This window comes from Pollicipes pollicipes, unplaced genomic scaffold (genome assembly GCF_011947565.3).
Source record: "Pollicipes pollicipes isolate AB1234 unplaced genomic scaffold, Ppol_2.1 Scaffold_1600;HRSCAF=1878_pilon_pilon_pilon, whole genome shotgun sequence".
Classification (NCBI taxonomy): domain Eukaryota; kingdom Metazoa; phylum Arthropoda; class Thecostraca; order Pollicipedomorpha; family Pollicipedidae; genus Pollicipes; species Pollicipes pollicipes.
This window is the reverse complement of record NW_023595962.1, coordinates 15,518,935-15,544,921: the sequence shown is the minus strand read 5'-3', so window position 1 is coordinate 15,544,921 and position 25,987 is coordinate 15,518,935. Positions and strand designations below refer to the sequence as shown.

The window sequence follows — 25,987 nt, the reverse complement described above, 5'->3', positions numbered from 1 at the left end:
TGCTCACCCACAAGCAGAATGTCTGTCATCGTTACACATTTCCGCTTGATCGCTTTCTCCCGTCCTATCTAAGCCGTGTCATCATTACCGTACCGCCTCATTTCCGTCCTTCGATATCGACACGTTGTGGTATTCCAAGTCTCTCACAGACGTCGTATCTTATTTCCCAGCCCTGTTGTCTGTGGGCCGGCCTTCCCCAGGGAAGCGTGCCGAGCCCCATGGTCGATACGCCAGCCGGCCGGGGGAGGTCGCACCGGGGAAGCGTTGAGAGGCCCCGAGGCCTCGTCCGGGCACGCGGACACTGCCGCGGCCAGCACACGTGGGCGCGCCGACATCTCGTCCTTGTCAGGGCACACGGACACTGCCGCGGCCAGTGTCCGCGGCAGTGTCCGCGGACGCATATCTCAGCCAGTGTCCGCGGCAGTGTCCCAGCACACGTGGGCGCGCCGACGCATATCAAGTCCTCGCCCAGGCACACAGACACTGGCCTTGCAGGCCGGAGAGCCGGAACACGTGGGCGCAGCCGACTATCACCGCGTCCATCCAGCTGCCATTGTGTGTCATTCCTCTCGTAAACACCACGGCGCCTCTCGTAAGTGCCCCGCCCCTCGCGGCGGTACGTGCTGCACTCAGCGCCGCCTCCCCCGCGGCTCGCGAGAGACGAGGACTCCATCGTCGCTGCCGACGTGACGGCCTGTCGACATCATCGACGTCGACAGTCTGCGACGGCAGACTGAGTCACCGCCTCTCCCCCCCCCCCCCTCTCCCGTCTCCCACGTCAGCCGCCCAAATCAAGTTAGCCGATGCCGCCGCGGGCGTGAGCTGCATGCCGGCGCAGTATCCGCCCCGCGGAGACGGCCAGCTGACTCAGCGGGCGGTACGGTTTTTGTGAAAGACGAGACGTCCGATGGCGGCTGGTCGGCGGGAGCGAGAGCGGTAAAAACGCCATGCGGAGATGCGTGAGAGACGGCGGTGGCTAACTGGTGTTGGCGGGTGCTCATTGGAATGCGCGTGAATTTACGGAGGTGACCTCGGTCGGCAGTCGTGCACTTTACCCCCAGAGAAAGCACAGGTCCGATTTGGGTGGAACAGCCTGAACCCGCTGATTGGTGTCTCACATACCAACACAGCGTAGCGACCATTCCCAAGAGAAGGCTTTCTGCTGATGGCATTCAAGGATCCGGTACCACCCACAACGCAAAAGATAATTCGTAACACCCAGGAGAATTGCATTACCACCAGGAGCGTCTCAGGCTGCACCCAAATCCGATCTGGAGATGAGTTTAATACGCCGGGCTGTGTATGCACGATTTTCACGTTCCGGTGCTTTAAGTGGTACAAATCGCACAAGTAAGCTCATGAGAACTCAGGTTTTCAGGATCGGCTCTTGTTTCCGTTTCCTGCTGTTACCACGTCAAAGTAGACAAACCGGAGCTCATGGTCACCTTCACCAACACAAAAGCTGAGCAGGTGACGCGTGTGAAAGCTCCGTATCAACACGAGGCCGGTGATCTGTGTCTCTTAACCTTACAGAGATAAGCTCTCTCTCATGCAGGATGCAAAGTACCGCCCAATCAATATCCCGGTAATTACGTCTAATGACACTCACTGGAGGTAGCAGCCTTGCACGTGCGGTGACTCAGCATACACCTGACCAAACTCCAGCCAGTCCCTCCCGACAACGAGTGGCAAAAACACGCAAGTTTGCAGCCGGCGCCAAACAAGGTTTGGCGATGACTGCTTTAACGCTTACAGTGGCATGCAGTTATAATTGCATGCATTCCTAGACCAAAAAAAGCCTTTCTGCAATAGCTTCATTTGCAGGGGCACTGGGGCGGTAGCCCCCGCAGATTTGAAGGGCGGGGTAGTGGGTGGAGGGCATAACCATTTTTGGTTGCTTCATTCAAAGCCAGCGCCCATAAGCTCAATGTTGTATTTTCATAAAGTTCTGGGCTCAGCCCTCCCCGATCTCCCCGCCCCCGCCCCCCCTTGATCCCGGGCCCTTGTGCATTTCAGTCATATATGTGCGTTTGAAGACCGTCGCTCAGTTTGCCGCAGTGCAGAGCACCCCGAATCGCAACAACACAACCCCAGCACATCGCCAGTCTCCTAGAACAGCGTTCGTACGGGGCAGTGAGTGGTGGGCAGCTGCGCGCTGCCCGCTGCCCACTGCCCACTGCCAGTTCCAACAGCCTCAGCGAGCCCAGTTCGGCAAGAGGCCCAGCTAGCGGCCCTCCTACGCCCCGGGGCATGACCGCGTGCCGGCCGCCCCATCGCCAGGCCGCCTGGACGCGCCCCTGCGCCGCTTCACGCACTTCCGCGCCGGGCGGCGGGCAGGCCCGCCCTCCGTACCGTTCCGTGACGTCACGAACACGCCGCCGCCGGCCGGGGCGTGTCCAACATGAGCGGTAGGCGTGGTGTGGCACGCGAATCGGAGCGTGGAGGAGTCGAGGCCGAGAATTACACGTGCAGCGGTTTTTTTCTGGTCGATTGGCGTTTGTTACTGCGGCAAACGGTGCGGGAGTGAAATCGCCTCTCAATTAACGCTAAAGTGCGGTGAACTTACCAGGCACCTACAGCTCTTCACTGACTTGACTGACTTCTTCACAGCCTGTGTTCTGGCCATGCGGAGATCAGTCGGGGATGTGACAGCCCACCAGCTCTAGCTCCAGCGATTATGTACCTGTGAGACATCCCGACCGTCTTTCCCCGCACGAAAGCAAAATTTCCCAGAATTCATTGTTCAAATGCAAGGGCTTCCTTCAGAGCATTCTTGGTTTTTTCTCATTCCTTGTACTTATCTAGTGCAGGGCGGATTTTTCCAGCTTAACTCAGCAGAATGCGCCATTCATTCATCGCTTAAAGCCGGCTACCAGAAGGCATCAGTCTGACTTAGTTTCAACAGGATGCACTCGTGGCAAGTACTCCAATAAGGGCCGAACATTCATCTACAGCACAATCCGAAGCTAGGACCAAAGGAGCATAGCGAAAAATCGATCGAAGGTTTCAACACCAAAGAGTCCAGCCCCACAACGGGCCCACCGCCGCGCGGGCGCCGTACCACGGGTCCCCCTCCCCTCTCTGGACAGGTGACGGGCTACCTGGTCGTGCCGGCTAATCAGCGCCTGGTGACCCCGGCGACCTCTCTCACCAGGCCGGCGGCCGGACGTCGGCGAGCTGCCGTAAACAAAGGATGATAGGTCCGGTGGACCGGAGGCGGCCCATTAGCGCCTTTGGAAGCCCGCGGCCTGGGGTCACAGCACTGACCGGGTGGACTCGGCCAGGGGAGACACGGTGGACGGGGTGGACGGAAGACTGGATGAGCGGTGGACGGGAGGAGCCAGCCGAAGGCAAGCTTGGAGGCAGGGAAGATGGGAGGAGGCGTGGGGTCGGATGAAAGACGGTTGTAAACGCGGAGAACGGGACAAGGGAGGCATAGACGCCATTTATAGCGTGTGTATTTAAAAACAACAGTTTTTTATACACAGGACCAGAGTATGAGGCCTGGCGAGGAGACGGCTCAGAAAATCAGCGATAACGCATTCTATCGCAGTTGGCATTTACCCTCATACCCGTGATTTATATCTGCTGTCTGCACAATGCAAATATATTTAATGGATCATCTTGCGCGGTATAAATTCATCACACGCGGGGCAAACTCCAAGAATCAGGATACAAAATAGTGAAGTGTCTCGGGGGTTATTAAAATGTTTCCGCATTATGACTGCCTCGGAAAAGGCTCTTTAGTCGTTCACATTTTTCGGGCGACACTCGGCGAAAACACTTTGATCTCGCCCTCGCCACCTGGAGAGATTCTATAGACCTTCAGGGGAACTTGACTCATACCGTTATGCTGGTTCGGCGCACGTCAATGCAGCGAAATCGACTTCACCCTGCCGTGTTACAGCCGCGTTGCGCAGCGCTGGCACGCGCCGCTTTCTCTCGGCATCACGTCCGCGGCTTCAGGCCGTCTCCCAGCGGCCGCACTCTCACTGCTACACAGAGGCCTCGGTAGACCGGAGATTCACAATCGGTCTGCTCTCCGTCCGCGGCTTCATGCCGTCTCCAGCGGCTGTACTCTCCCCGCTGTTTTTACTGCGACACAGAGGCCCCGGTAGACCGGAGATTCACAATCGGTCTGCTCTCCGCTTGCTGCAAGAAAAGCGCCGGCCGCGAAGACGCGCATGCGCAGTCGGAGTGACAGCGTGAAATGGAGAATGACTTAAGGAGCACTGCTCGGGAGCAGCGTCTGACCCTTGCGACATCGTTTGACATCTGACAGATCTGACAGACAGATCAGTTTATCGGATGGTTCTTGCGAGCTGACAAGGGCTTTCAGCTTCGCCTCTTAGTCATTGCATGTTCGATTCGATGTGATAATCTCAGGCATTTCACTCTTTCATTCATTTTAGGCACTTCACAATTATTTTGCTCGTGCCAAATACGCCATTCTTCCGACTCGTTTGCTTAAGTTGTCCAGCTTGCTTACCTTATGTGATATGGCCAAGATGGGGCATACACTTCTTTGGGAAGCCGACATAGATGGTGGGGTTTAATAGCAGTTAAAAACAGGAACTGCAAAACTCGATAAGGGTTTCATGTAGCGATTGGGAAACGCAAGCGACTCGCGGCGGTTACCAAGTATAAACCAGAGTTATTTTACATAAACAAAACGTATCAATGAGCATGGAAAGTGGAAAAAGAGCGCTGAGATTGAGGATGGGCTGACTAACGTGCGTGATCGAAACAGAGCTTCTTCAGCACAGTCAATGCCTTAAGTCTTCCACCGAGCACAATATCGGCATGAATAACGTGACAGCGTCGAAAACCTGTCGCACTGTTTACTATCACAAGCTATCGCGGAATAATACAAATGCATTTTATGAAAGCCCCAGAAGGCATTTGTGGTGCCAGCTTTACACGGCTTCCGACACATCATTGTGAGAGCTGTGCACGTGGAGAGGGGCGAGGGGGGGGGGGGAGCACGCCTCTTGAACCCTTTTGATATGCACGCTATTGGATGCGCAAACATTAATATTCGAGTCGGAGGACAAAATCTCCGATTTTCGCAAAGTTTCGAGGGGAATGTCCATGCCGCCCATATCCTACACCCTTGATATGGGCCCGGGTATGACATCAAATATTGAAATAATGACATCATGATATCTTGACATGATGTCACAACAGAGCTGGAAGGGACCCCGTCTCCATGTTTCCGTTCATAGCTAAAATACTAGCCTACGATACAGGATACAGCAGTATTGCTACGATTGCGTCTCCAACGCGATCCGGACAGCGACTCCTCGGACAGCGACTCCTCGGACAGTTAGCCACGTCGCCTCCATGAGCATGCCGACCAGCAATAAGCAGAGCCCGCCCACTGACTCCGTCACACCCATGACGGCCTTGACCACAATCACATGATGGTGCGACCTCGCTGCCGCCACAACAGTGCCGCCTGGCCATACTCTCGACAGTGACGTAATTTGACCCTACGCAACTCTGCCGTCTGCTGTCTGCTTTGCTGTCAACTTGACGCAGCTATACTGTCTGCAGTGGCGCAACTGGTCGACAGTAATCTGCCTGTTCAGTCGACGCTCGGGTGTCCACCTGTCGCGCCTGTTGTTTTCGCCAGCGCCCGCGTTTGGCCATTTGCTGGTCGGACCCCCTCCCTCCCCCCACCCCCTCCCCTCCCCCGGACGCGGCCGTCAGCGGTCCGCGCTTCCGGAGAATGGCGCAGTGGAGGAGCACACGCGAGAGACGCTCCGGCGGTGGAGGTGGCACGCGCCAGCGACGACGGCGGCACATTTGATGTGCCGGCTGGCCGGGCGGCGCCACGCGCGCCACTTGAGCAGTGGCGGAGTCAGGGCGAGGGGACGGGGGTCAACCAGCCCGGCTGGGAATCGCTCCGACCCCGCCGTCTCAAGTCATTCACTGGCTCCAAATATAGGGATAGGCTCCAAATAGCAGAGATTTGTCTGTTTTAATCAAGCAACGCCAGAGAGGTGACGGATATTGCAAACTTGGAGAGGGAGCGACAGCTGCGCTCGTGCCCTGCCGCGTTGTTCTACGCCCCTTGACAGCAGATGCGCTGATCCGACAACTTGAAACGGTGCCGCCTGAAGGTTGGGAGAGGCGGACCAAAGAGTAAGTGCGGGGCGACGGTGTTGAATGTCCGTCCCACATACCATCAACTTCGAGATGGCTGAGAGGAGTACTCGACGTATCGCTGTCTGAAGTTATAATGGGGCCGACGAGGCTGCCTGTTGAAGCTGACAGTGTTTGGCCTGACTTTGTGACCTGAATGGGTTTGACCTTAATTTCTGGCATGGCCATCGTAAGAAGCATCGCTTTGTGGCCTGCAAAAATGCTGGGATAGAAACACAAATCATTTTTAATTGTCATGGTTTCTCAGGCTGTCTTTAGCTGCACCACATCCTGGCAAGTGTTTGCTGTCGCATTCATCATTGGCAATGCAGCAACTGTTTATACAGTTGAGAATTTGCTGCTATCTTTGGTAAGAAACAGCGCCAAAAAAAAAATGATAGATTGGGAGCTTGGGGATGGGGGGCTGAATGGGCACTACACCCTAAAGTTGCATAGAAAACTACACACGTGGTAAGAAGGGAACATTAGGACTAACGCCATTTTCGCAGCACACATCTTCACATTCATCGCAATAATGCCCAGAAAACTTTTGCGGGAGCTGTTCTGAAATGCAGCCTATACGTGCCGGCTTCAGTAGGTGCTTTAACGTATAGGGAAATGAACAAGATACCCAACCTGGTGATCTTTTCGCCGATCACGGGCTTGGTCTACCCTCACAAAATGTACCGCATTCGTCACGAATCCAGCACGCGCCGAACACGGCAGGCCCAGCGCGCCGGCGACCAAACTGGCGCAGTGACACGCGCCATTACCGTCGCTAACCGTCGCGCCAGCTGACGGTCATTCGTCACGTGACCGACCATTGGGGTTAGCGTCGGCCGGAGATGGAGTCCAATGCGCAGCCGGGCCGCCGCACGTGACCGGTCGTGTAATAGCAGACGAAAGTCACGTGACCTGACAGGTATCGCACGACTGCGGGCATAGGGGCGGCTATTGCTTTTCCTTATCGATCAGGGCTGGCGGAGCGAGTGATATATCATAATTAATTGTCGGTCAACTTAAATCGCAATGGACTGAGACCGAGTTTATCCGAAGAACATCGTAACTCTGGATAAGCAGGAAGCCATGCGAAGAGCTGGCGCCCGCCTCCTTACCATGGAATGTTTTCTATATGTTCATGGTGTCCGGAAGGGGACGATCGACCAGGAGACGACCGCGATAATCAGAGGGCTATCAAGGGATGATAACAAACCGGCTACGACGCGACCAAAAGCGTCGGAAGACTGCGATGTAATCAGCCGATCCGGAAACACGTATTGGCGGAACAAACTACGCAGCCGTTGGTGACGTTAATGATGTACGGGGCTGACAAGCAGCCGATCATGAGACATCCAGACTTGAACAGGAGCCTATCAGAAACCGAGCGTGAGACGGTCTGGTACCGATAGGGAGCCGGCCGTGGGACGATCATGTGCCGATAGGGAGACGGCTGTGAGACGTTCCTGTACCGATAGGGAGTCGGCCTTGAGATAACAAGGTACTGTTGGCGAGCCGGTCGTGAGATGATCAGGCACCGATAGGGAGCCGGCCATGAGACGTTCAGGTATCGATAGGGAGCCGGCTGTGAGACGATCAGGTACCGATAGGGAGCCGGCCGTGAGACGATCAGGTACCGATAGGGAGCCGGCCGTGAGAAGATCATGTACCGATAGGGAACCGGCTGTGAGACGATCAGGCACCGATAGGGAGCCGGCTGTAAGACAATCAGAGCAGGCCAGGGGCTGATCAGCAATCAGTCAGAAGCTCATCAGGGGCCGACCAGGAGCCCACCAGACCGATCAGGAGCCGTCCAGGAGCAGCCAGCGGGTTCGGGGCAGGCGGCGGCGGCGGGACGCCACCCGGTGCCCCAGCCGCCGCCCATTCAGTAGAGCCATGCCGACGTAACGAGGGAAACTGCGGCGTGGGAAACCGGCCCGCTGCCGGCCGGTTACGCACGTCAAAACGGCCCCCACGTCATCAGCGTTGCTGGCACGTCCTGAGGCTACCAAGAAAGGAAGAAGCATAGTGGCATGGTGGATGCCTCACGGCTCACAGATTATCGTTATCAGCGGTGGACAGGCCGGTGGCTGGTCCTCATCGCGTGCGTGGTGTGGTGGTGAAACAGCGCTGGTGAACGCTGGTGTGAGCTGGTGTCAGCGATGGTGTCAGCGCTGGTGTCAGCCATCGAAGAAGATTGAAACGGCAGGCGATAGACTGCGGTTTGCGGTGTTTTCGTTCGATGTGCTGAACTTTGGGATGCACAAGAAAGACCGTATCTGTTCGCAATTATGTGTAGCAAAATAGTCGACTTACGTCACAGTTTCAAGGAAGTATGCCACCTTTTTCTGCATTCTTCACTTGTTGTTAGATCAGATACGTACGATTTGATCAACCATGCCAGTTTTCTCAAAACCCTTCTTCATAGCTCAGAACTTTGATTTCACATAGCCAATCCCGCGGAAGAAATATTATTGGACTCCTTGCCCACTTCTATAAAAATAATGCATGTTTTGCCTTGCTTTTTCCAACGTGTGTGTTCTGTAATGTTTGCAACACACTAATTTTCCAATGTTTGTGTATCAGGTGGTACCAAAGCCACTAGCATTCTTTTTAGAGAAAAATATCAGCGAACATCATGGTGATTATCTCACGAAATCAACGAGACGTCATGCTGTTGCTTTGCTTTCTCCCCTATAGCGTTCAGCACAGTGCCTCTTTTCAAAAAACATTTTGACTTTGGAAAACGGAGTATCACATGGTTTCCAGTCACGCACTGGTTCGAACTTCAACCAGTGCGCTTCTCGTCAACTAGCCGTTGCCGCCCACTGTGCCAATCACAAACATTCATTTGTTCTGACGTCATTCATGGCAGTACAGGTGCCCATTTTAGGCCCGCAGGCCTGCAGTGGGGGGGGGGGGGGGGGGGTAAACAACTCAAAGGCGGTGTCTTTAATCCGTAGCAGATTCTGACGTCGCCATAGCAACGAGCATGAAGACGCGAGGGTCCACTGCTCGGCCGTAGTGCTCTCCCCCCCCCCCCCTCTTTTCAGGGCCCGCTCCGTTTACGTTCCGTCCGCCCCGCTCCCGCTGTAAGCGGGCCTTAACCCGTAACAGCTGACAACGGTCTTCAGAATATTCTGCCATCGTCATGACGACGGCCGTTGTTATGACGACAACGGTCGCAACAGCTGCAGATGTCGCGGACTCGGGCTGCGCTCTTGGGCTAACAGGAAAGGAAAAAGTATAGTGGTGTTATAAAGCGTTTACGACGTAATTTGAACTTGACAATAATTCAAGTTTATACCTGACACTGACGATGATAACAACATTAGTTCTGGCACTGACGTTGACACTGAGACGGACACTGACGCTCTGAGACGGACCGTGGGCCCGGAGCGGGGCCTCTGGTACATACCGTCTGCCCGAACTCTGACGTGGATCGTGAGCCCGGAGCGCAGTCTCTGACACTGACCGTGGGCCCGGAGCGAGGCCTCTGACACTGACCGTGGGCCCGGAGCGAGGCCTCTGACACGGACTGTGGACCTGGAGCGGAGTCTCTAACAGACCATGAACCCGGAGCGGGGCTCCTGACGTGGACCGTGGACCCGGAGCGGGCCCCTGACATGGATCGTGGGCCCGACACGACCCAGCGCCTCGCGCCAAGTGGCGAGCCGTCAGAAGCACCGGCGCAGCAAACCCGACCGCTGGGTCGTCCTTGGATGAGGGCAGCCGGACCTTGCTATCTGGGCTGTAATATCGCTGCCAGGAGCCAGCAGAGCATACGGTGGTCAGAGCCAGAACGGCCTCGCCTTGAAGGGGCTGTCGCTGTCGCCGTCTGTCCCGACGTGATCACCGCTGTCCTGTCCGGACAGGATCCACGTTCCGCCGTATGGATCCGACCAGGAGTGACCTGTCCGGTCCGGGGAACCGCTGTCCTGTCTGGACAGGATCGCCTCCGTTCTCAGGATCGCGCGGTGACCGTTCTCTTTGAGTGACGGAGTGAGCGTTCCCCTCTCGAGACAAGAGTAAGGCATTCTTGCACAGACGGTGACTACGGCTGTACCGCTCACTTCCAGGCACCAGACGTCACTGCTGCCTTGTCCAGACAGGGCTGTCGTTACGTTGACAGGGCTGTCGTTACGTTGCCTTGAGGAGACAGCACGGTTGGCAAACAGTCACGGCTATGCCGTTCGCCACGTGGACCAAACACAACGACAGCAGGCCCACACCAAACCAGACACGACGGCAGCAGGCCCGCACCAGACCAGACACAGCGGCAGTAGACCCGCACCAGGTCAGAAACAACGACAGCAGGTCCGCGCCAGACCAGACACGACGACAACAGACTCGCACCACACCAGACACAACGACAACACACCCGCACCAGACCAGACACAAAGACAACAGACTCGCACCAGACCAGACACGGCAACACACCCGCACCAGACCAGACACAACGACAGCAGGTTCGCGCCGGACCAGACACAACGACAGCAGACCCGCACCAGACCAGACACAACGACAGCAGGTCCGCACCAGAAGGTCTTGGGTGGGTGCCTGGCCGGCACCAGAAGGTACTGGGTGGACGCCTGGGTGGACGTAAAGGCTATCAGCAGAATTTAATTGATGAAAGGTGGCGTACGAACGAAGAAGGCACGTGCGCTCCTTGGTTCTGCTGTTACCTGACACCCTTCGCTCCAACTACAGGTGGTGTAACGGAGTGACGTCTTGAAAATGGCGATATAAACTACGGGCCAGTGGCTGTAATGGGCTGAGGAAGAAGCCCATTTCCGGCGAACAATGGAACAGTTTTCGTCTACAAAAAAGAGCCAGTACAAATAGCCAGCTGCGAAAGCTAAAACTAAAACACGGCGATATTCCTGTTCAAGTATGTCATATCCGCACTGACGCGCCAGGCGTTAAGTTCCCGGTAATGCATGCACAATTTGATGTAGGTGGGCAGTGCCTACGCGTTGTGACCACGCTCCACCAGACCGAACAGGTCAGTTTGGGGCAATAATGCATATCTTTGCCTCGTTTTGTCAAATTTTCTATACACGTCGTAGCGGGGAGCCAACAAAGGGGCCAACCATCTATCGTCGCCGTCAAACACGGAAAGATTCAGCGCGATGTGGGGGGGGGGGGGGGACAGGCTCCGTTTCACTTTTGGGGGGGGGGAGTGCGTTCGGAACGTAGAAGGTGTTAACTCCGCCCGTTGATATTTTTGGATATATCGGATTTATTTTGACTGTCGAGATGTTTCAGAGGATGCACTGCGACGTGAGCTATCCTTTTTGTTCAAACAACAGTTTTGAAAGAGTAAGAGTGCACTTATGACGGCATAATCAAACAAAACCTGTTACCAATATCATCTAATTAACAAATTGAAACCACCTATACATTCACAATCTGCACCACACATAGGATCGCTGGTAGATTTAGGAAAAATTAAGCACGGGTGTAGTCATAACAGCTGCCCCTCCCCCCCCCCCCCGCCAATGCTTATATACCTGACACCAGCCTGTGAAACTGTGACTTGATGAAACCATCTGAACAACATCTGAACACTTCTGGGATGTCAAAAGCATTTAATAGGTCTACGGATAACCGTTATTTCCCTTCCATCTCCCCTTCATTGTCATGATCAGGATACTATCACGTAGCCGTACCACAGCCTTGTTAACATAAATGTGGGCCGATGAATTCTTGAATCCGACCGAATTCCTCCCCTGCTGTTCAGATACGTATCCCTCACTCGGAGCTATTCGAGTCCTGCTTTAGCACCACCACATATGCAAACCGATCCATCCCATTTTGTTCTTGTCGTTTGTCATTTGCGTGCAAGATTAAGTGGCCTAAATCTAAGACATACTCGGAATTTCGGGGCAGGTTGGATGAATCTTTATCTGGGATCGACCACGTCACTGGGATCAACTCCGATCAAAATTCCGCGCGTTTGAAAACCTGTCCCTCGGCTCCCAAACGAATTCCATGGAGCCCTGCTCCTTGACCAGTCACCCATAGCCTATTACTAACACGTGAATATTTGTTGTCGTGCACCGTTTATATCACACCTCCTTGTGACATATTTGATTTTATACTATCATACTACTGTCTTTCACTGATATTCTCAATTATGTATTATTTCAGTTATATTAATACTTCACCTTTACAACACATGCTTATAACCATAATGAATATATATATATATATATATATATATATATATATATATATATATATATATATATATATGACTTCGGAGTCAAGCGCAAAGCCTCCCGAATGTTCGGGATGTGGAAATAGTCCACCGTGCGACCGATATAATATCTCCATTTTGGTTGTATATATATATATAATGGAGATATTATATCGGTCCGCACGGTGGACTATTTCCACATCCCGAACATTCGGGACGCTTTGCGCTTGACTCCGAAGTCAGCCGGTGCTCGGACCATCTGTTTGGCGGTGCTCCTGACTCTCCCGCACGAGAGCCCCAGCCCCATCTGCCAGCAGAGAGCGGAACATGCTCGTTTTCCGCGCGTGTCAAGCCGTCGCGGCAAGTTTTATTTGCAGAACGTGCCGGGTGCACTGGGGCACCTCCGTTCTGCGGATTTGTGCCGCTGACGCCACTTTCGCCGGGCAGAAGTGGAGCAGTGATGGCCTGCGAGCGAAGTCGCTCGCCGGAGGCGCTGACCCGGGGAGGGATGGGTGGGAAAGATCTGGTGCCAGGGGGCGGACCTGAGTTCACAGAGGAAACGACTTGTACATGGTCGCACGGTGGTGCGCGAAAGGCTTCATCAACCCAACCCTTCGACTTCGCAATCAGTCTCGTAACTTCAAATATAACGCCGATCTAATCCGCAGTGGTTTCCACCTCAGAGTTACTACACACAAAGATCGTTCAAGCCCTGGATTGTGAAGCTGTATACCATATGTATTATTCTGTGTAAGCGTTTCTCTGTGGGATGCTGCTGGGCTAACGGTGAGAATTGCACTGCGTGGGCGTTAATGTGCTCTGTGGCAAAGGCTGCGCTGTAAGAGCGCCGTTGTATCGCATGAGCATGTTTTGCTTTGCAAGTGCCGATGTTTGTGTGAGTGCTGTGGTGCTGTGTGAGCAACGTTGTGCTGTACGGGCGCCGTTTTGCTGCATGGGTGCTGCTCTTCTATGCGGGCGCTGTTGCGCTGTGTGGGGGCTGTTGCGCTGTGTCGGTGCTGTTACGCTGTGTGGGCTCTGTTGTGCTGTGTGGGCCCTGCTACGCTGTGTGGGCCCTGTTACGCTGTGTGGGCCCTGTTGCGCCTTGTGGGCCCTATTGTGCTGTGTGGGCCCTGTTACGCTGTGTGGGCTCTGTTACGCTGTGCGGACTCTGTTGCGCTGTGTGGGCCCTGTTGCGCTGTGTGGACTCTGTTGCGCTCTGTGAGCGCTGTGTCCGCGCAGGATCACTGCGTCTGATAACAACGCCACGCCGACGGGCCACCAGCGGGACCAAGTGGCTCTAATGATGTCATCAATCGTAGCATCAGAAACGCAGTCACCCGAAGCATTTGATGAGAATAACCCAAACCACGCACAACCCCAGCCATGAGACCACTACACAAGTGCCGGCAAATTGTAGCGGTCAGAAGGTGATTTGACATTGTTTTTGTTGCTTTGTGGCAAGCGCACTGCTTAGCAAAAGGCCCGCATGTTCACGTCAGTCAGGTATGTGCCGGGATCTCGCTCACGCTGGCCTGTCGTGCTCTTCGCCGCCGAGCGGTCCGCTGAGTCTTGACACCAGACTCGAGCCAGCGTGGAGTTAATGACTCGCCGAGCACGAGTCTGCATGCGGGGCGTGGGAGGTCACTATGGCCGGCTCACCGTCGTCAGCACAGCTGCGACCGGCACCGCGCCGCCTGACCGCCAGAGCCGCTGATGACGCCGATAGACGGCGGCCGTGGTATGCACCAGGTGTGGATTTGACGACGGGCAGAGACGTGCTTCATGAGCTTTGGCAATGTGACTGGGGACGGATGCATTAAGATTTCTAACTCAGCTCTTCCCGCACGATGCTCACGGACCCAGCTTAGACCTTGAGACATCGGTGGGGTTTTCACTTGAAAACATGGCTGGATTGCGGGGCTTGAGCTTCGAAAGCTCGCGGAACATTCCACGCTTGTCTGTGCTACCAAATTAAACTAGCACCTATTTCGGACCAACTTCACATCCGCACGCATTTCGACGCAGAAGCCTGCGGCCGACGCGCCGGTGCGATGTGAGCGGTTCGGAGGCAGCGCGGGGTCAGCTCCCCCTCCCCCCTTCCCCCCGCCGGTGCGATGCGAGCGGTTCGGAGGCAGCGCGGGGTCAGCTCCCTTCCCCCTTCCCCCGCCGGTGCGATGTGAGCGGTTCGGAGGCAGCGCGGGGTCAGCTCCCCTTCCCCCCTCCCCCCGCCGGGGGCGGCGGGCCGGGCGGGACCGGTTTGGAGCGGCGTCCTGGCGCGGCGGCCCGCGCGAGAGGCACATAATCTGACGGCGGCGGGGCTGAGAGCATGCGCCGGCTGTCGCAGTGGAGTTAGGTTCTCCTGCGCGGCCGACGGCAGCCTCTCCAGCTGCTTGGTGAGGACTGGAGGGCGATGGTATGACCGCCGCCTCCGCAGGCCGATGTTGTAGGAGGGTATGAGGTATGTGACATGCCGTGATGTTATTGGTAGATGCTTTGCGAGGAACATTACCTGTTGTTCATTTTCATTTCCGTCTCTCGACGCATTCATACTGTCTCGAGTGCCTCGACGTATGAATCACCGCTGGACACAGAATCACACGTATCAGCTGCATGTTACACGCAACTGGCGTCGGTGCACTCGCCCAGACCTGCGTCGACACGCTCACTGTTGAGGTCACGTACGCAGCAAACACTTCCACCGCCATGTCGCCTTCGGCAATGTCCGAGACAGCTGACCCATGCCCCGAAGTGGGATGCCAGTCAACCACGAGCATCCTTGCAACATGTCCGGATGTCAGCTGTCATGATGGGCGTTCCGGCTCGTTACGACACTTATGTTCCGGCACATTCCAGAACGCATAGAGGTGTGGGCTGATGCACCAAGCATGCTACTGCCATGGGCGTCAGCGTATAAACCACCTCGGGCGATTGCAGCAAAGGGAATAGAATCAGTCAGTAGTGAGTATCGAACCCATGCCCTCATTGGTTGCAACGCGACCACGGGATGCCAATGTACAGCTTTAAAGTGCGCTTTCCTCGTAAGATGGTTTGTGCCAGTCACCCTTCGAGCACGTGCCGAGCTCGGTACGGCCCCACCTGGCCGTCAGTCGGCGGTTACTTCAAGAACGCCGGGGTCATGACCTCGAGGTCAGCGGTGTCATCAATCGGCCAGGCTCGGTACCGGAAGCCACACCATCGCTGATTTCACCCAACTGACGGCAGCACTGATGCCGATTCGAAGGAATACACTTGCTTTCCTCCCGATTCCCTCCCTCTCTCTCACTCTCTCTCCTCCTTTCCTCCTCCCTCCTCCTCTCTCTCCCTTCACTTAGGCTCGTCTCTCTCTCTTCTCTTCATCCTCTGGTTCTCTCTCTCTCTCTCTGTCTCGCTCGTCTCTCTCTCCTCTTATCTCGTACATCTCTCTCTCTCTCTCTCTATTCTTCCTCTCTCTCTCTCTGCTCTCTTCTCTCTCCTTCTCTCTCTTCTTCCTGTACCTCTCTCCCTCTCTTTCTCTCTCTCCCTCTCTCTCCCTCTCCGTTCTCCCCTCTCCCTCTCTCCTCTCTTTCTCTCTTTCTTCCGCTCCCTTCTCCCCTCTCTCTTCCTCTCTTTCTTCCTCTCCTTTTTCCCCTCTCCCTTCTCCCCCCTTTCTCTACTTTTTTTCTCTATCCTCTCCCTCTCCCTCTCCCCTCTCTCTCACTTTCCCCTCTCCTCTCTCTCTCTCTCTCTCTCTCTCTCTCTCTCTCTCTCTCTCTCTCTCTCTCTCTCTCTCTCTCTCTCTCTCGCAGCATATTCAACGTGCATGCGACGAGTCATCGAACTGTTTTCAAATTGTGCCGCACCAACTCGTCGAGCACAAACGGCTTGGGTTTCTCGATTTAATATTTTCATCAATTGTCTGAAAATTTAGACGTCATGTGACATTGAGGTAGTACCGATCCGTAAATTGTATGTTGCGATTGATAAACGAGTTAGTAGCAGTTGCGACTAATTAAGATGGCCGCTGGGTGATGAATGCATGACAGGAGGGCAGAGCAAATGTGGAGATCCATATCAATAGAAGATGGGACATAGTTAGACAAACCAAAAACGACGTTTGCTACAAAAGTATTGGTTTTGCTGTCATTCGCGCGGTGTATTACATTGTCTGCATTGTCTGCAATACATTGTCACCCATACATAGTCGTGCCAATACCACACTAAGTGTAATGGTTGTGTGGTGAGTTGGCGAAGTAAGAAGTGCAGTAGCTGCGGCGACTCCTTTTGTTCTACCGTTTTAACGTGCTGGCTGTTGAGGCTTTTCCCAGCTGACGTCGGCTAAGTGGCTTGTTTTCGGCGCCGCCCGGTGGGACCGGCGCCACAGTAATCACCTTTTCTCGGCTTTGACTCACTGCAGATACCCTTGCGGTCACCTAGATCTACACCCGACAGTCGACTTATGGCAGCTGCCGCCTTGTATATTTCACACAGGGAGGCCCATGCCGAGGAACGGAAGTGCCAATGACGTCGACTGAGCTGCGCATAGCGCAAAACAATCAGACATGATCCAACAAGAAATGATCTCACACGCAGCATCAGCTGCAATGCATCCATTCCAAAGCCACAACTTTGGGCGGGTAGCAGGGGCGTAGCCAGGATTCACTTATGGGAGGCGGGGTGAGGAGCTCGGTGACAACGCATCACGCCGATATGTTGCTCCTTTATCAGAAGCCATCTATCGTAAAAATCTTCAAATGTGGGCCTGGATGGAAATTGGGGATAGTTTTGTCGGCGACGCCCCCGGCGGACAGCAGCGCATGCCAGTCCAACTGTTGATGGATAGTTGGGCCTGACAGTGGGTGGGTCCACAAACAGGGGCGTGCCAGCGTCCACATCACAGCATCGTGTGTCGCTACAGTGTCATGTGTCATGTAACATGTGTCATGTGACGTCGGCGTCTGGGAGCAGCCGAAGCTCCTGGCGGTAGCGCCGGTTACATGTTAGGCGCCGGTTACTGCCAAGCCTGTCGGTGGTGTTGTTGCTTGCACAACATTTTGTAGCATAACAGTCATGGGGTAATGATTTTATTCGCACTATCGCAATGAGTCCAAGATTCGGTACATCTGTTGACAGGCGCCGTTCGTAGCCCCTGTCTCGTGCATTTGGCAACTACAGACCGGGCTCATGCACCTGCCATGATGAGGGCCGGAGCGAAGGCCATCTCCTTCATCTAGGCAGATATCCAAAACATATGTTACGATTGTGCACATGTGTCTCGCAATGGCCAATGGCTATCTCAGTGCAAATAACTCTTCCCATTTAAAGGCCTGCAGGGGATGTGTTATGTGTCAACACACATCAAACGTTCCACTTCGGGGCTTACTGCGTGGTGTGTCTTGTCTAGGTAGGTGTGGCCAGCACACCAGGTGTGACCATGGCTAGCTCAACCGGCTTGTTGGCCTGGAATGGTCACGGCTACACCCGGTGTGCTGGCCAGAGATAATCCTGGCCACACCCGATGTGCTGGTCAGGGCTAGTCATGGCCACACCCGGTGTGCTGGTCAGGGCTAGGTCATGGCCACACCCGGTGTGCTGGTCAGGGCTGGTCATGGCCACACGCGGTGTGCTGGTCAGGGCTGGTCATGGCCACACCCGATGTGCTGGTCAGGGCTAGTCATGGCCACACCCGGTGTGCTGGTCAGGGCTAGTCATGGCCACACCCGGTGTGCTGGTCAGGGCTAGTCATGGCCACACCCGGTGTGCTGGTCAGGGCTAGTCATGGCCACACCCGGTGTGCTGGTCAGGGCTAGTCATGGCCATACCCGATGTGCTGACAAGGGCTAGTCATGGCCACATCCATTGTGCTGGCTATGGGCATGGTTTTGCAAGACCAATTGAAGGAGGCTTTTGCTCTGGGCCGATGTACTAAGGGTGCCCCACTTACGGTCCATTCCTTCTCGGGTTTGAACGACTTGATTCACTCATCAGAATCAACCAAATATTGTAGCATAATGTTTTGCTCGATTATTTATAGTTCCGTGCGCATGAAAGAAAGGATGTGGGTAGACTGTCTGTCCCGTTTGGGGCGCGGGGGGGGGGAGATTGAGCTACAAGTTAGGGGTCCAAGTCCCACTGTATAAAACATCGACACCCCAGGCAATGTCTGTTGTTGCAAGGCGATTTTCGCGGCGAGGTTATCACATACCAAAGTCACGACGGCGTCGAGTTCGCTCGGAGATCTGCGGGTGTGTCACCGGCTTCCGCTGTGCCTCCCACCACCGCCGCGTGATTCCGGGGACTCTCGACGCGCCCGCCGCAGTCCCCACCGATGGAAACCGTGGGATCTGTACCACCCACCACCGCACCAGCCGCCGGACCACTGACGGAGAACATCACAGCCCGCGGCGCTCCCAGCTGAGCTGCGGCAGAGACATCTACCGACGGAGAGGTAAGCGGGGTAGCTGAGCGCGGCGAACACTGACGGACATCTAGCGGGTGAGGATGCAACCAAGAGTTCGGTGGTGGTAACGGTACCTGCCGGTTGGCTTAAAACCTTAGCTTCTCCCAGTATCCACTAGAGGCGGAGCGGACCAGCGGCACTCCAATGGTGTGTGGTCGCGCGGACCATGCGCTGCCATTGTCACTGTCGAGCGATGAACTCGCTGCTTACCGCGCCAGACCTGATATATATATATATATATATATATATATATATATATATATATATATATGTCAAAGAAAAATTAAGAAAATAGGAAAAACTCTTTCTTATAAGAAGCAGCCAAGAGAAACCCGACAAACTAACATTTGCCTATGTAGTGTATGAGTTCAGAATCATTACCGAAGTTGCAAACTTCGTTCCATACACTACATTGGTGTGATGGCAACGACACTCTCACGACGCCTGACAATGCACTTACGTGACGGGACACCTCTGGATCACTTTCGACATGAACAAAACAAGACACTGACACGACAGCGACTGACGGACAACACTGACATTCTTCAGATGTGCAATGACAGAAAACGAATTCAAATTTGGACACTTTGGAAAAGTATATTCATAAGCGAACTCCTTCCATCCCTAAACAGACAAACAAGTTCTTGCACAACCCTTGAGTTATTTCGGTGATGGGTGGTAAGTACCAAAGATCTGGTTGTGGCAATGTGCTCGTGTTTTTGCAGTGTGTTCAATATTGGTTTATATGCATTAAAGTAATGAACGGATTTTGCATTGCTTCAATTGACATGAAACAGGTGTGACTGACTATTGGTAGAGGTTACACAGAGGTCAAATTATAGAGGTCAGGTCAGCATAGCATAGCAATGCGGTAGGACGGCGTCGAATAGCTTAAGTCTTTCAGATAGGCACTGGGGCTCATTGACAGATCTGACCTGTAACAAGTTATATCTGGTTATAGAGGTAAAGGTACTGCAGCTTTGGCTCGTCTGGAAATATCGGAGACTTACTTCTAAAACGAACAATATGTGACAGCATAGTCTGGGTCCTATGATGTTGAAAAGGTCAAGTCAGGTCGCAAAGGCCAAAGTTTGAGTTGGCTTCGCCGAGGATGATCAGACCTGGTGAAGGCATCCAATGCGATAGTGACCCATTTGAGGTTGATGCGGTTCAGAGAAATAATCTAGACATATCTATTGGGAGTGCGTTTCCTGTGACGACTAAGCGTGATTGCCAGTGATGATTGCGTCATCTTCTGCGCTCAACCTCTAGCGCAGACTCCGATGCCACAGAGGCCACACAGCATGATCTCCGCAAAGGTTTATTGGCCCCAGCCAACACAAGAACAACATCGATACATACGCGATGAAGACAGAGAACCCTGAAAACGCTCGCCACGTTCGACCACGTTCGACCTCGCCACGTTCGACCACGAGGTCAAGGTCAAGGACAGGGCCACTAAATTCAAGGTGGCCGACAGCAATTGAATACAGCCGACATGCTCGCGAGGAAGTGATCGCAGACTAGGCACAGTTTTGACCACAAACATCAGGGATTACAGCCTGTGAGAAAATCATGCAATTTAGTTTTCCATATTTTAGCGACGCATTCCGAAAGCTATTCCAAAAATCTGATGCGGCGTTTCCGTTCTTTCGGTGATAAGTTTTGAGGATGTGTGCGGAGCCTGAGGTGGGACAACCTCCATGGGCCCCTGTGGCTCATTATTGGTCAGATATCTTCATGCCTTTATGTTTCTGTGAGGTGTCTCTTGCGGGACAATGGATTGCGGGTACGCATGCACTAGTCCGTGCTTTCTGACCTTCCTGGCCATTTTGACCCATAGCGATCGCTTCGTGCACAGCGGCCGGACACGCATTAAGCTCGGGCTGAACGCAGGAGATGAACGCTAGACGTTCAAGCTGGGTTGTGAGCATACGCGACTGAGGATCATACAATTATCACCTGGCCTCACGAAGCATCTAAGTTTCGGTGCAAAAGAGCACGCGGCAACCACGAACACTGTGATAAGTTAGAGAGAAGACTGATAGCGCGTCAGTTCAGGAGAGTTAATTTCTTTTTGTGGTGAGTTTAGATCAGAATTTGATATTTTGCATTTTAGCAAAACACATGCGTTTATTCTGGGCGCCATGGCAACGCGTTCCTCTCGTCCTCGTAAGGAGCCATGGCAACGCGTTCCTCTCGTCCTCATAAGGAGCCATGGAAACGGTCCATGGCCTCATAATACAATGTCATGCTGGTTGTCCACTAACAGCGTATTCAGAAAGCTACATTTGGCTTCGTTTATGAAAAACATCTGAATGCATGCATTTTTTGATAAATGAGTACACCTAAAGCAGGGCAAGGGCACCTATGAAACTTCAGGACGAAAAAGAGGATACTGACAGCGCAGTGCAGATTACAGTGCAGATTAGTCCTTTCATTTTCGAAATATGTCAGTGATTGACATTATCCATGTCCAAAAAATGCATTGCCCAATATGCGCGCCGGAGCGGCGATTCACTGCATGTGTCTCACGGTGCCAGCATGTAGGCCTACGATCACCCTGTCCCACTTTTAGCGCATTCAGAATGCCCAAGGTTGGCGTTGCGTGCGAAAAGCTACGAATGCTGTTCTTACAGACTTTTTTGACATCCCAAGCTCAAATTCGCTTTCAGCTATGACCTTTTTTCTGGTATTTTAATTGCCGTAAGAGTCTCTTAATTCCAGAATTTTGTAATAAGAGCTTTCTATCAATAAAGTATGGTACCAGCACCGTTTCAACCGCCCTTGCGTCAAATTTGCTGCTGTGATCTTAGCTTCAAAGCAGGGGTAGTTTTCTATTCAGCTGAAAGGGGCTCAGACTCTCCTCTCCCTCAACTTGGGCTTCAACCCCCCAACTTTGGGAATCCAATGGGCAGAATCTGGGGTTTTCCGGAAGTTCTTATCTTTAAAAGGGACATTCTCTTGCATCCAAATAACCTTTATTTGCGACATTTTGGGGCTAAGAACAGGGTCCCTCGCAGAATTTTGACCCTCAGTGGACTCTTGACCCTTAGAAGAGGCGTAGCCACGATTTGACCAGGGGGGGAGGGGGAGGGGCAAATCGGGTGATACGGGTCCTTGCGGTTAAGGAGCTCCTTCGTCCCTCTGATTTTCGGGTCGTGCCTTTCTCCGAGAGTCTTGACATGAAAACAGCCCTCTGCTCGGATGCAGGCGTCTTAAGACGACCTTTATTGGAATGGATATCTCATAGAAATAGGCTCCGGTTTTTAAAATTCCTAACTTTATTTTCTAAAGGATTCTAACTTGATGGTCGGGAACCGTTTTTATGTTTAAGACGCCCTATGGGTGTCTTAAACTGCAAAAAGTAGCGAACGAACGCCGCGACTTCCCGGGGGGGGGGGGGGATAGTGGCTTCAAAAGTCTGCCCCCCCCCTCATTACTTGCCCTGCTGAGCCTCTCCAAGTTTAGAGCACAAAAATCAATTGAGTCCGTTCCGTGATTCATACGAGCATGGGTAACAGTGAACGGCAAAAAGGGATGGTCGCAAGGGGCTCAGTCTCATGACACGGAACAGCTGAAGGTACGGCGCCCGCTCTGAAACAAATTCAGGCCGCGCACCTGCTCCCATCATGCAAAGGTTTATCCGTTCTCACTGCTGGTTTGCCTTCCTGTCAAACATCTGAGAAACGATGTCAAAGGCTTGTTGGATTTCCTGACAGTAATCGAATCTCCTTTCGAGAAGAATGACCTCCTCTTTGTCTGCACGCGTTGAACCACCTCACCAAATACAGCGCCACGACCAGGTGCTAAAGCTTTCAGGACCCCTTAAATTAACTTAGCATGGTCATTGCGCCGTATGAGAAACTTCCAGTATCGGTATCCGACCACCTACGGCGCCAAAAGCGCCAAATTTGCCAGGTCTCTGGCCATGGAAGCTTCATTTTCGGAGCAGCCCGCAGATAAGAGTCGTGGTTAGGTTTTCAACAACGGGAGATAACAGTAATTATGCACATACGTCTCGCCAAAGCCAAACATATTGCTTGGAAGAATACACTGCTCTTATTTATTACCTGCATTTGGAACTGGGTGCCTATTTTTGTGGATTGCGTACGCGAAATGAATAAATAAATGAATATTTAAAAAGCGCAAATTTCCGGCGTTCCTGTTACCGTCTGGGCAGCCAAAGTCGTGTTCGTTTAAAACCCTGCCGTTCCGTTGATCTCTTTTGGCGCCCGATGGTGAAATCTCCGCTACCGCTAGGCAGCCAGCCACCGATGCATACAATATTCCGTAAAGCAGCCGAACAAAGCAAACGCGTCCTGTTCTCTAGCATATACATCTCTGCCTTCAGATGTACTCGGGACCTGCTGAGCACCGCCCGCCGGTTTGCAGTGTTCGCCGCGTGGCCGACGTCAGCGCCCGGGGCCGACCCCCCCCCCCCGGGACGCATTGTTCGTGGCGCTGCGTGCTTTATACCAACACCCAGCGGAGCCGAAGCCTTCATTCTGTGAATACACACGCGGGGCGGCATGTCCCACGTCCCTTGTCCCTTGTCCCTTGATGTCCCTTGAAGCTGCCATGCCAGCCACATTGAGTTGAGGTGGCTGGTGGGTGGGCGATCCCGGGCGCTGGTGCTGGCTGGACTCTGGTATATTTCTATTTTTCTTGAAACGCAATGTCATCATTTCTTTCTTCCCATCCTTTCCTTCATGCGATGGGAAGGAAGAAATGCCAGGAGCAGAAACGCAGAAAATGCACAACAAGCAGAGGCGCGCGAGAAATATAGACGCTTGATCGGGGTTTATAAGGACCAGAAACTTGCCTCGAACTGAGTCAGACTTCTTCTGTGTGCTAGGTAAGCGCTACTAAATTTACGGCCATGTAGCAGACACGTCATCATCATAAGTCGTCGTTCCCTAGAGTCAACTTTTAATGTCCCAAGTTATGAAATTCGAGCCCCCTAAGGTTAAACAGGTTTCCGAAGTACCCTCCCGATCGGTTTCCGAAGTACCCTCAGGACTCTCATGCAGCCATCACTAACCTGCATACCTTTTCTAAGCGAAAGGTCATTTGTGTTCACTTAAGGACAGTGACCTTTTTGCCTTCAGAATGTCACGATGATCAAACACCTGCGAGATTGTTTGACTCGTTCATCAAAACTGTTTGTGCTTGTCATCGATAAATTTGAAATGAGCTAAAATATGATTACATAAAGGAAGTTTTCCAGTAAAAAGGCAGCTTGGTTTCAACCTGCCTGACATTCGCTTTGGATCAAAGGTCAGTGGAATTAGTCGTTGTCCTAAATTAAGCTATCCAATGGCCTAAGAAGCCATCTTACAGGTGTATGACCCCGCCTAATGCTTCATTAGAGCATCAGGTTGAGCGCTTCTCTCGGAGTCGCTTTCGCTGACAGCCATGTCGCGGATGTTTCTTGTCATAGGTCCGCAACGTTGCTAGGCACATCTGCTTTTTAATGCCAAACGATCCACTATTTCATTGCCCACGGCTAAAGACACTAAAGTGAGACTTCATCCTACCGTTCGAAAGTTATTCTTGGAAACCTCGGCGGTTAAGCTGACCCCCACCCATTCCAAGTGGGTTCTAAGCGAGGACTTCACCACGCAAGACCACGGTCGCTTTTTCTTGGAAACCTGCTGACAAAACGATGTGCCGGACCGGGTAATGATTGGCAGCGTTTTCCCTTCTCCTGGCCGCTGGGTGTTTTGTGGAAGGCTATGGCCATAGTTGTCACTGCTCTGGCGCTGTTGCTGTGGAGCTGTGCCTAAACCTACCTGGTGTCGAGGAGGTCAGGTACATCGCCACTGTGTCCGGATGGGCTGTTGCTATGGAGCTGTGCTTAAACCTACCTGGTGTCGAGGTGGTCAGGCACATCGCCACTGTGTCCAGTTGGGCTGTTGCTGTGGAGCTGGGCCTAAACCTACCTGGTGTCAAGGTGGTCAGGTACATCGCCACTGTGTCCAGTTGGGCTGTTGCTGTGGAGCTGTGCTTAAACCTACCTGGTGTCGAGGTGGTCAGGTACATCGCCACTGTGTCCAGTTGGGCTGTTGCTGTGGAGCTGTGCCTAAACCTACTTGTTGTTGGGGTGGTCAGGTACATCGCAAATGTGTTCGGTTGGGCTGCTCCCTCTTATAGTCAAAACGTGACTATCGAACGCATTACGTAAGCTAAACATGCTGCCAGGAGCTAAAGCGGTGTATGCGGACGAGCTATGCACTGTATATGTGGGCGAGTTATCTGCTAGACTCCGTACCAACATGAGGCCATACGAGTCGGGGTTTACAAGCGCCAACATAACAAGCAACTCTGTGAACATTAACTTAACCCGTTTCATTACCACATCTTGCTCAACATCCAATATTTCCACTCGAATATTGACCGAGTCCTGCTGTGCCGCGGCCGCGCTGAGGGCGGCGAACAGCTCTGAATGCTTAGGCCTCGGAGGCCAGCTGTCATCGCTACCCAGCGAGTCGACCTGAACGGCCGTGTGAGGCTGGAGGATCGCGCAACATTACGCGCTAATCACAATCGCCCCAATCCGGTATTGATCGGGTCCTCAGCGGCGCTCCATTGACCGGGAGCGGGGCTGGTTTGGCACCCGCTTATCTTAAGAGCGGCCGGACCGACTTAAAATGTTCAAGCGGCAGTCGATAGCGCCGGGGCGTGCAGTCTCAAGCCACACAACAAGCCTAGCGGCTTCCGCCGCCGCGCACCTGAGCCCGCCGCCCGCTGCCGTGGGTCTGGGCCATCCGGGCCAAGGGCGACATGCCCTGTAACGCACTTCAACAAGCTATAGCTCAGTCACTGTTGCAAATCGCTGCTTGAAACTTGGCGCAGGCGTTTTTCATAGTCGTATCGGGAATGGTCGTTTGATCGCTGCATAATCGCATCGTTTTTGCGTCAGTGTATCTTTGAGCTTGAGTCCAAACATTAAAACGCACTTTTTATCTAAATGTTTGCTTCTTACCATGCCAGTATTTTAAGGAACAATATTGTAGCAATGCGACAAGGCATATAAATGATAAACTAATTGGCTGACGTTTTTACGTAAGCTGTCGAGGGGATTTGCGAGGAACATTATGTATATAATTAAGACGGTGCTTATAAGCTTAATCCTCGTAGAAAAACCTGGAAAATGGAAATATAGATGCTTTGATATTCCGGCTACATACCTTCATCGAAAC

At 53.2% G+C, this 25,987-nt stretch overlaps 1 protein-coding gene across 1 annotated transcript in view; it reads right to left on the bottom strand.

Annotated features, from left to right (window-relative positions):
• Positions 1 to 18,689, bottom strand: part of LOC119094790 (storkhead-box protein 1) — a gene marked incomplete in the record, with an annotated part of 83,455 nt that extends 64,766 nt beyond the window's left edge. The window contains 1 exon segment of the mRNA XM_037217741.1: positions 18,528 to 18,689.
• Between the last annotated feature and the right edge of the window lie 7,298 nt (positions 18,690 to 25,987).